The sequence below is a fragment of the Silene latifolia genome, chromosome Y, assembly GCF_048544455.1.
Source record: "Silene latifolia isolate original U9 population chromosome Y, ASM4854445v1, whole genome shotgun sequence".
In the NCBI taxonomy this organism is placed as follows: domain Eukaryota; kingdom Viridiplantae; phylum Streptophyta; class Magnoliopsida; order Caryophyllales; family Caryophyllaceae; genus Silene; species Silene latifolia.
This window is the reverse complement of record NC_133538.1, coordinates 355,380,175-355,392,717: the sequence shown is the minus strand read 5'-3', so window position 1 is coordinate 355,392,717 and position 12,543 is coordinate 355,380,175.

The window sequence follows — 12,543 nt, the reverse complement described above, 5'->3', positions numbered from 1 at the left end:
GTGCTAAATTGCTTGTTAACCGACTTAGTTAATATTCATAAGCTAGGTTTAAAATGTGTTTGTTGCATTGCATGCATACAATTGGCAACATATCAAGTATAAATGACTTCCCTGATCATTAGTAGAGGACTTATCAAGGCGGGCGGGATTTGTTGTTCAAATAAGTGCTTCCTAATACTTACTCCCACTCTTTACTCAGATATCTGCGACCATCCGTGTTCATTGGCATCGCGAGAGTCATTCTAGACATAGAATGCTAAGGGTAACAAATTTCTTAGTGTTCATGTCACTACTTTGTGTCTTGACATGACATGACGTATTCAAACGTTTCCAATTTTCCATAAAAATTGGTGGCGACTCCACAAATGCAGGCTTGGTCAAACCTTTCACCTGTTTCAATGCCTCACAAATCGTTAACGGCCCATGATGTACTTTGTCTTTCGCGAGGGTCCAATGGGAGAAGTGTCGTTGCCTCGATTCCAATGCGTGGGATGCCGCGCGGTGCGGGTGGCCTTTGTCGACACATTTAGATAAGTACTCCTTTAATAAGATGGAATTTCTCCCAAAACTTGATAATGCTATAACCAATTAGCCTTGTAGACACTTGATAATGCTTCTTTTCTTCCAAATTCAAGCTTTGAATCAACCCAAAATGAAATTTTCGAAATGCCCAAACCCTAGAATTGGGTGGGTCAAATTTTGATTGATTTTGATGTTTTGAAGGCAAAAAATTAGAAAATGAGAGATTTGATTTTGGAAAAATCAAGTTTGTGATGATTTGTTGATGATTTTGATTGAGTAAATGATGTTTTGAATGTTGGGTTTTGATTAGAATAAAGAGAGAAGGGTGTTTTATATTTTTAAATGAAGAACAGAAATGGGGAAGAAGGGATTGAGTCCCGTGTTATAAGTCGAGTACAGGCCTCAACTAGCTCGAGCTACTGGTGAGCTTGTACGTGTTAGGCGGCAGTGGCCGGGGGCTGAGCTGAACTCGAGCGATCTCTTGTAGAACTCGTTTGAGCTGGACCTGGAATCGCTGGAGTTGAGCTATAGCTCACTCCTGTTGGTTATCAGTGATCAGCTCCTTGATTTCCTTGGCTTCAACTCTCACGAGTTGATGTAAAGCTCGTAAGGATTCCCACACAACTCATCTATTTCTCCTTTTTTGACCTTCCTAGCATAGGCTAGATATCTTAGGCTCAATTATCCTCGACAAATGTGTCCCCACACTTGATTTCTATCCTCAAAACACAATCAAAACACTATTAGCACCCTCCGTCACTTGCTCTCATGTAAAAAATTAGTTAATTAAGTGAATGCAATGCAAAAGCTTAAGTAGATGCAAGTTAAGGAGTAAGAATAATTATAAATGGTGGTTTAAGGAGGACTACACCAAACTCTCCTCCATTTAAATCTTAGTCAAGGGGGTAGAGCAAGGACGTTGTTAATGTTGCTCAACATCCCGTAGATGTAGTTAAAGGCTTCCTCACATTCGTAGTAGAAGTCTTGTGTAGACTTTGGTACATTGTTGCTGTCATTCATGCAAAATCCTGTGTCAAAGTTGTAATGATAAGGATCCACATAGCCTTTGTCTAGGATCATTGCATTTCCAACATAAGGGTTGACTAACCCTTAAAATTCATTGTCCCAAAAACCGCTAACTTCTTCTATCTCGCTTCCTTTATTATGAGTGTCCTGACTAGGCATAGTCATTTCTTCTTTCTTGTTACTTGAACCCTCAAGGTTCCCAGTGTTACTTGTCACATGAGCCAAGCTACTCAAGCTCTCTTCCTTATAATTGTTGCAAAAGATACCAAGCTCACCAAATAGAGCTATCTCGATCTCATCAACTTCTTGCTTCTAATTAGGCATCTCCTCTCTATCTCTTCTAGTAGGAATTTGTTCTTTAATAGGGTCGCAAGACGGGGATCCCAACTTATTATAATTTTTGTCCTCTTTGATTACATGGTTAATAACAAAGCATGGTTCATCTAGATAGGGATCTTTCATAGCTTTGTTGAGGTCAATTGTTACTTTGTCATCCCCAATTTCAAGGGTCAAAATCCCATGTTTCACATCGATTACCACTCTGGCGGTATGCAAGAAAGGTCTTCCAAGAATTATTGGTATGTTGGCATCCTCGATCATATCCATAATGACGAAAACCACCGGTACAAAAAACTTCCCTACCCATATGGGTACATCTTCTAACACACCAAGCGGCTTCTTGGTGGAACAATCCGCCATTTATAATGTCATGCTTGTACACTTCAACTCTCACATTGTTATTCTTTCACATATTGAATATGGCATGACACTCACACTAGCGCCAAGATCACATAAGGCCTTCTCAATGGTGGTGTCACCTATTGTGCATGGAATGGAAAAGCTTCCGAGATCATTAAGCTTAGGTAGTGAATTTCCTTGGATAAATTTGCTACTCGTGTCGGCAAAAGCCATAGTTTCCATCTTAACATTGGACCTTTTCTTGGTGAGAATATCCTTCATGTACTTAGCATATGCCGGCACACGTGTGATCAATTCCTTGAATGGTATAGAAACTTCCAAATTCTTCACAATTTCCATGAACTTTTCAAGTTGTTTATCGAACTTGGATTTTTATTGTCTACTTGGAAAGGGCAACTTAACAATGATAGGCTCATCCTCCTCATCCCTCTTTTTCTTTTGTTCATTTCTCCTCTTTAAAGATTCATTTTTAATGGATTCCACTACTTTGTCATTCTTTTTCAATGTTTCCTCTTCTCTCTTTTTCTCCATGACTCTTCATTCTACCATATCCTTATCCTTGTTCCTTGCCTCAACAATTTCTTCCTCAATTGGCATCATCGGCCCTTCATAGTTCATGCCACTTCTCAAGTGTATGGCATGAGTGGTTTTATGTTTAATAGGAGGATTACCTTGAGGATGTAATTTCTCCTTTTATCTTTGGGAGCGAGATGAACCAATTGGGTCATTTGAGTCTCCAACATCTTGTTATGTGCCAAAATTTTGTTGATGACAATGTCTTTGGCTTGGCTATCCTTTTGCATTTGGTTGAAGAAATCTTGTTTATTCTTTTACATTTGCAAAACCGCCTTTTGCATATCAAAGGGTTTATCATTTGGTATGATGGATTGGTTTTGATTGTAGGAAGGTTGGGATTGATATACTTGTTGTTGATTGAAGGAAGGTCTTTGAAAACCTTGTTGCTGTTGATTTTGATTCCTTAGAGGTGGTGGTACATAAGCTTGTTGTGGTTGTAGATTTTAGACGTTTTGGCTTTTGTACGAGAAGTTAGTATGGAACTTGGTGTTCTTATTATAGAAGTTGGAATATGGAGTCCCACTTCTGAAAGTTTGAAACGCGTTCACTTTCTCATTCGACCCTCCACAGTCACTTTAGTCATGGCCAAATGTACCACAACTCTCACAAACTCCATTACGTAATGTTAGTGTCATTACCATAGCATTGACTTGTTGAGTGGGTTTGCTAGCTTTTTGTACTTGATCTATGGGTTCCTTGAGCTTTAGATTGACGGTATCCATGTGAGAACTCAATTTTACTCCAAGATCAGCACTTAGTTGAGTCATAGAGTCTACCTCATACTTTTCTCCTCTATAAGCCTTTCGAGGCCTACTAAATTGGGAATTATAAACCGCCATCTCCTCAATCTTTTCCCATGTTTGGTTGTCATCCACTTCGGTAAACATACCATTGGAACCCATATTCAATATGTTCCTAGAGTCTTCAAAGAGTTCATTCTAAAATTGTTGTACTAGGAACCATTCACTTAGCCCATGGTGAGGACAAGAACGACAAATGGACTTGAAACGTTCCCATGCTTCATACAATGACTCTTCTTCCCTTTGCTTGAATCCGGTTATTTGGGCTCTCAATATGTTTGTCTTCTCCGGTAGATAAACCTTTTGGTAGAAGGCTAGTGCAAACTTCTTCCATGAGTCAATACCAAGGGTTGCTCTATTCAATCTCTTAAGCCATTGATTAGCACTTCCAATCAATGAGAATGGGAAAAATACCCATCGAATTTGGTCATGAGTTACTCCGGTTTGTGATATTGCATCACAATAGTCGCAAAAGGTCTCCATGTGAAGGTGTGGATCCTCATTAGGCATCCCTAAAAATAGGCTTCTCTCTACCAATTGTCAAAAAGGCCGATTTAGTTATGAAGTTTCCGGTTAAGTGGCCAGGTGTAGGAGTTCCATTTGGTAAGGTATCCTCGGTTGGAATTGAGTGGGAAGAAAACTTAGGCATTTTTAATTGATTGGGTTATGAGATGTTTGGAATTACGTTGGGATTTTGGTTGACGCAAAAGGATTAGTAAATTCAACAATCTCTACTTACGGAATTCCTATGTCTATTAAACCGTCACCACTTAAAGAAATTGTCTCCTCCGTTATTGAAGTAGACGTCCTCCCAAGAGTTCTAAAACATCTTCTTATGCCGCTCAATGTACTTTCAATAGCGTGACGCAATAGGAAAGCGGTTGCCTCGTTGATGTCTCCTAGGCATACAAAAAATCAAATACTAGAAAATAATTAGAACTACCTTGTGGAATAAACTTCCCCAACGCAAAGAAAGACAAAACTAACATCAAAGTAGATAACAATTCAAACATACACCGTCCCCGGCAACGACGCCATTTTGATGGGGTCTTAGTCGTCATGACTGAATCAAACAATAATTTATACTCGACAAACAACTAGTATAGGTGTAAGTTTAGATCGAACCCAAAGGACGGTTTGTTCAAAAGAGTTATTGTTCAAGATTAGCCAGGTCTTATGTCACAAATTTGGGGTTATTATTGTATTCTAAACTACTACAAGAAATAACAAATAAATGAAGACTAAAGCAAGTAGTAAAATGGAGTTGTAAACGATATACAGAAAACATTATGATGTCATGTGATCATAGGGGAGAACAAAGAGAGATTCACATATAAATTAGTCTAAGATTAATCAAAGTTGTAGTCGGGTTAGAACCGAGGATCTCAATCATACGATTCCACCTAGGTCGAGTCGGGCTAGCTCTCACGTACACCTGATCTTCCTACCAACATCATGCATGGTCTAACAACTCCTAAGGCACTCGATCTTATAGGAGAAGTCGAAAAGGTAGAGAATCATGCTAGGTTGTCAATCAAGCATTTCATCAAACATAACATGTGCACTAGTTGAAACTACAACATTCAATCAATAATATTGGCTCATTAAGCATGGATTCTACCTTCTAATCATCCCCTAGTCCCCTATTAACCTTAGCTAAAACACTACTCACTACTCATCATGATTAGCATCTCAAGAATGGTGTCATATATTATAACAAAGAAAAACATGATTAACAAATGATTAACAAAAGATTAAGTAAAGATTAGGGGATATACCAACTTAGGTAGATGAACAAAATAAGGAAGAACAAAGAATAAATCCTTGATTAGATGAAGAATTGTCACCTTCTTCAAGATTAACCTAAGAAATCTTCAATTACAAGTGTAGATCTAAAAAACATTAAGCAAAGATTAAATAGGGTTTTTAGTGCTAATTCTAGTCTAAAGTGTTATATCTTCAACTAATTACAAGAGGCTATTTATAGTAAGTAAAAGTTTAGGGTTAAATAAGGGTTTAAATGAGGTATAGGCCCATTAAAAGAAACCATCTCCCTGCAGGAGTCCGGAGTAGCTCGTGGTAATTGGGTTCGGAATGGTCATGACTGCCCATGAACTCGTGAGAGTTATTGTAGAACTCGCACGAGCTGAGTCTGAGCTCGCTCGAGCTAGGCAGGGACTCGCTCGAGTTCACCTTGTCTTCCTCTCCGTTGGTCCTTGTTGCCCCATAACCGTGGGGACTGGTCTTGTCTTGTAAGGATTACCCTTGATTGCTCGGAAACTTGACTTATCAGACTACGGGTACTTAGCTTTAGTCTCTGCTTGATGCTTGGTTGTTAGATGATTCTATTTTAACTCTGAAATGCTCCATTAATGCGAGGTTACCGCTCCTTTCCTACGAACGACACCAAGCCTTATAGAATAGCAAATAGGAAGCTAAAGATATACGAAACGACCCTAATTGTCACAAAGAACATGCGAAACAAGGCTAGTTAGGGGAGTAAAAGTGCATAAATATTGACCACATCAGATACACCATTCCATTCTATTCACCATGTAAAAACACATTTAGTCATTATATATAAAAGCATGTTCCAATTCAAGGGATTATTCCACATCATTTTATCATATAACCATCCCCTTTTTGCATACATAAAACATTAGAATATCCCCTTGGTAAGTCAAGGTAAGGTGTAGATACCCAGTATCTGTTCAATCCCCAACAAACACCCGTTGATTATCGCACTACAACACGCTTAGGAATCGCTACGTTTAATCGACAGTTTGTATAACTATACGTCGGAAAAATGAAAACGATTTCGAAAACAAAACATTTTCAAAACTTTTCAAAAGTACCTGGAGTATTTTATGCACAACGATGGGGTCTGAATTACACTAACTAGAGTCAAAACTGACACCGGACCAAAAACCGACTCAATATTCAAATCCCGACTCCAACAACGAGTCAAACTGAGTCAAACACAAAAAAACAAACATCACATAGCTTCCATGATAAGTATACCCGTTATACTTGAATGGTCAAGTACAACAATCATGACATCCAAAACCTAGGATAGAAGAAATCATGATTTCAAATGCGTGATAGTGACAAGACAGCTCGAAGACCGCGAAATGGCTCGTGCCTCTTCGAGTAGCCCAGGTGGCCATGTCGCTCAAAATGCACACAACCACACAATCCTCTATAAGTACCCCTCAATTATCACCATTTGAAGGTACGCGATTCCACCCCCTCATTTCTCCCTTAAAATTCTAGACTCGACTGCTCAAGTCACAAACCGACACATATTTTCGACCTACTGATCGAAAATACAATTCATACACATTGTTTGTGTAACACCCCCATATACCAAGGAGCCTTAACAAGACCTTCCCTAGCATATACGGGCATTACCATCTCGGTTTCCCGAGGATAGTAATCATCAAAAGTCGATAAAAGAACAATTATAGTTTTTTTTTTACAAGATTAACCACAACTACTGATATAAAAGATACAACTCAACACCACTATGTGAACTACTCTTGTTGTGACTCGTGAAGGACTCATCACGCCAAGACTCCAACTAGCATCCAAGACATCACCTGCTAAGACTGACTGCTCACCATAAGGGATCACGGCAGACAGAACAAAAACAACAAGGAGACAAACCACACAAGGTCAGTAACTGAGGAAAGACACAACATCAACAACCAACATACTAAAGACACAACCAAGCACACACACAAACCACAATTACTTCAACCAATCACCGTCACCGACTGTCCACTGGACCAGCCCTGCTAGTGGGGGACCGCAGCCGTACCCACCCTATCCTTGCTCATCATACCGAGCGATAAACCCATGACCATTAATGTGCACATCCCCTCCTGTGGCGGGTTACACAGAGGGCGAATCAAGGGCGTGAAGCCACTCCCGCAAGTGATTCCACTCAGTCAGGGACGCGCCCCGAATATCATAGACAGCTATACAACAATTACAAACATGTCAACCGCGACAACACAACACCCACCGATTATCACAATCTATCAATCACACCGACACAACATTAACCAACTCACATCAAAAGACACACTAGACAACCAACAGTACTGAGTAGGCGAACCTACCTTTAGCCAACCGCAGCGTTTCCTCGTTCAATCACATGACATCAACTAAGCAAGCAATACACCTATACAAACAGTACAAACACCTATTACTATCACTACAACCCTACAAGAAACAACAACGACAATGATGACGATGATGACATACTTACGCATAGCATACCGGCGTCAAGACCGCTACCCGACTCAAGCAACCTATCCCCAAGGCACAAGCATCCACAAAGGCTCCAATGGAAGAGGTTATGGTGAAGGGAAAGAGAAAAGGCGACATCTAGGTTTGGAGGAAGGAGACGGAAATGATTTGCGATTCAACCAAAACACGATTATAAATCCCCACTGGAAAGACGCTACTCGATCAACGTTAGTCAACGGGTCCCTAAAAGGACGGGTATTACAGTCTTCCCTCCTTAAAAAGAACTTCGTCCCCGAAGTTCGGCTCATCCTCTCCCGAACCGCACGACAAAGAACTAAAGTCAACACCACCGTTTACCCGACACAGGTCAATAAAACTGTTTAGAAATATTATCCCACTACGTATGTCTATCAAACATCATCATCGTCAACCAACTAACACACGTCACACACTCAAACCGCAACAACTACTAACTTCCTTTTGAGCTACTGAACACATATCATACACCAATACGATCAACTCGACTATCACTTATACTACTACATCGAATCACTCAGATATGTACCAACACGATTGCGAGACTATACCTTCATTCATCACCGATCAACAACTACCACTTACCAAAACACACAACCCAACTGATTTGTAACAAGTTCACCATGACACCTATTTCACTATACTTAATTACCCTGACCTTACAACACAATTCCGCTAAAATCATTAAAGTCTCAAGTCATCATAGCGAATATTACCGAAATAAAGTATACAACCTGCTATACCATTCGACAATTGTTATAAATCCTTACTCAAATGTACTACAACCACTATGGAGCTACCAAAACATACATATGACACTATAAAACACACATATGAAACTATTGAAGCAATTATTCACATAGTTTAAAATACCACAAAATACCGTAACATTGTTATAGTTACATCATTTTTCTTTTGCGACATTACTCTTCCCCTCTTAAAAGGAACTTCGTCCCCGAAGTTCACCATCAAACAACTTCCCTTTCCCTCAGACCGACACAAACAGTACTACTTTGACATTACTCATTAACCACCAAAACAACATTTATTCACATGCACACTACTTACTAACGGACATTACGTGATTACAACTCATACAAATGTAAACCACTGAAATTACGTACTACATCATGGATATATACATTGTGACAAACTAGCAGCGACCCAATAATTATATTATACGACCATACTGAACAAGTGAGAACATTATAAACATAATATTCGATTCATCGAATTTGAACGCATACCTTTACTAAGTGACACAAATAACCCTTAAAACTGAGGAAAATGTTCAAAACCCATACTCAACTCATGGCAGAAACAACACTTTCTTGACATTACTTAACCACGACTCATAAGATATATATATATATATATATATATATATATATATATATATATATATATATATATATATATATACAAATACGAACTTAAACAACATCACTTGCACACTAAGTTCCTGCAACAACATGTCCTATCGTTCCGACGCACCTATATTTCATAAAACTTTACTCATAACTCAACCACAAGCCAATGCATGACCAACGGTGAAGCTAAAACATGTTACTAAACACCAACAACCATGACCAATATAAAAACATCCGAGAATATGAAGATTCAAACAATTTAAACCTTGAAATGTGCATGTAACAGTGACATTCGATCGAGTTGGTCAGACACTCGATCGAGTTGGCTCTACTCAATCAAGTCCATTAGCTACTAGATCGAGTAGCCCGAGATCAGAATACCCTTCCAGATGACACACTTGCATCTACTCGATCGAGTGAGGGGCACTCGATCGAGTTGCCACAAGTCGAAAATTGCCCAGAACTCCAAACACAAGATATATAATCACATAAATACGAGTCGGGATGCTAACCCGACCCACAAATCCTGTAAAACAAGTCCATAAGTACGCAAGTACGGCCTTATGGCCACCGATACAAACCATGTTCAAAAAAGTATAAACCAAAAAAAAGTAATATCCATCATAAACTACAAACATAAAAGAAGGAAATGGAGTATCATCACTCATGTTGCTGCTCATCCATCACTGCATCCTCATCACCACCGCCACCCGAAGTGCCTGGTCCCGACGCACCAAGACCCGCATCACCACCGGCTCCAGCATATGCTCTCACCTACCAAGGGGTCAAACCACCGTAGGGGTACGACTGAGGCTCTCTCCAAGTAGACATGTCTACACCATATGAGTGGAAAACCCCGTTGCTGTCCCCGACTCCCCTCCACCAAACCGGATGAGGTCACGTGGTCCCAATACCCTGAACATACGCCATCTCATGCAGGTTCCGGAGTGTCAAGGTAGAAGACACTCTCTCGGCAAGGTAGCTCTCACGCATCTCCGGGGTATCAAAAGAAGGGTATCCAGGGAACGGGTACTATGGTGGTACTGGCTGCTGTGGCTAAGTCTCAGCCATCCTCTCCCGCACTCGACGTGGCCCTCTCCCCACTCTAGGTCAGTCCTCCTCCGCTCCTACATTCTCCCCTTTCCTTGGCTCTAGCATGACCTGAAGAATGTCCGGGTTAATGAGGTGCGTCTGCCTCGCAGGACGCCCCTCCTCCTCCTCCTCCTCATCCTCGCCAGAGTCGGCAGACACCATTGCCGCGGGTAAAGGCTCTGTCACTGGGAGATGCTCCGGGGCTGGTATCCACATCCACATCCAACTCATACCCCACACCCTCCATGCCAAACTATCATCCCCCAAGGTTCTCAACCATTTCTGGTCGAGGAAGTAGGCCCGGTATAAGGTAGGCATTGTGGTGGTCAAGGGAGTATAGGCTGAGGAGGCCTCAAAGGATGTCAACCTCTCTGCTAAACGTGTGGAATTGGCACCACAACTCAGGAATATAGTGTCAGACGAGGCCATCAAAGCAAGAGTGGCATACACCATGGTAGGGGCACTAAAGGTCACTCTCTGGGACCGCTCGGGGTTAAGGTACGCCATCAACAACATCAAATCATGTGAGTTCAACTTACTCACATCCTTTCTCTCGTAAAAAAGACATGTCAAAGCACGAAGGAAGATCTTCAAAGTGACATGTTGAACATCATTAATCAACATGTTACTTGAAGTAGGAGCTGGTTTCCCGGTGATACAAGGCATGAGACTAAAAACCCCACACTCCGCAGGTATGTCCCGAAGAGCTCCCTTGGCGGGTTTAGCAAGGCCAAGGTGAGAAGCAAACAGGTACATGGTCAAGATAAAGCTGGTGTTCATGAGGCGGAACTCCACAGTTTCTTCCACCGCCTTGTATTTAAACGAGCTCATGAACTCAAGAGTAAAAAAGGCATAGGAGTGCTTACGGAGGTGATACAACCCAGCCATCCACAAGGTCTCGAAAATATGCCTAACGTCGGTCTCAATCCCTAAGTCAGTCAGAAGGGTCGTGTCTATACAACGGGTGGGTCTCATCTTACAGCTCTGCAAAGCCACAAACCTCTTCCTTTGTGTGAAATCCACAAAGACTACAGACGGGTATTCGGGTACAGCCGGAACTACCGGTCCACTCCCCTCTCCTACCTCGAGCTCAGAGGCCCTCTCTCTCTTGCTCTGTCGGGTTCCCACTGTTGGTCTCGGCATCTGTTTCAACATATAACTTAAATATACAATCACATATATATGAAAAACATACCAGGCAACTCATGTATGATCATAGAAAGAAGCAACTAGGTACACACTATCACCATCAATCCAAAAATTTTAAGTAAAATTCTCAATTCTAGTCATCAGTCGGTCTCTACAGCTGTAAAATGTTTGACATATTTAGCATAAATTAACATAACCACTACTACTTTTAGGACTCAAACCTTCAAAACATCCTCATATATAAACCAATTTCACAACAACATGAGACGAATTTCAGTTTGGGGCTCTTTTAAGACGGAGTTTTAAGACAAATTTTTTGAGTGAAAATCACGAAAATCAACCCTAAACATGATATATATGACATAGATTACCCAATTTTCATCATTTTACACACAAAAGACAACCAAAAATCAATCCAAATTTTCAAACCCTAGAAAAGTCGAGTCACTTAAACCCCTATTTTGATTCGATTTTTACATAGCTATCCACCATAATCATCAAAGGGAAGCATCTAGATCATATTGCAACAATTAGAAGCAAGATTTAATTCATATAAATCGATTTTCCAACAATTTCCAACATCTTATATGTGTCTAACTAATTAAAAACATCAAAATATGATAAACATTCATACCTTAACTGATTAGCAAGTAAGAAGGAACGAATTGAGCAAAGAAATCACCAAATCCAAGCACCAAACCAACAAGAATCAAAGTATTTGAGAGAGATTTAGGGGTTAGGGTTTGCGAAAAGAAGGAAGAATAAGAAGAAAGAGCAAAAGAAAAGGGTATATGAACCCGTAATTCCCGGATCTTGAAGACACTTACTCGATCGAGTAAGTATGTTCTTTCGATCGAGTGGCCTCCACTCGATCGAGTTGAGCTACTCTGGTCCGAATTTTCGTAGGAAATTCCAACTTTCTCGACGTTATAGCTTCCTAACTAGATCGAATGAGGTCAACTTGGTCTAGTAGGCACTCCTACTCGGTCAAGTAAGGTTAGGTATATGATCGAATATAT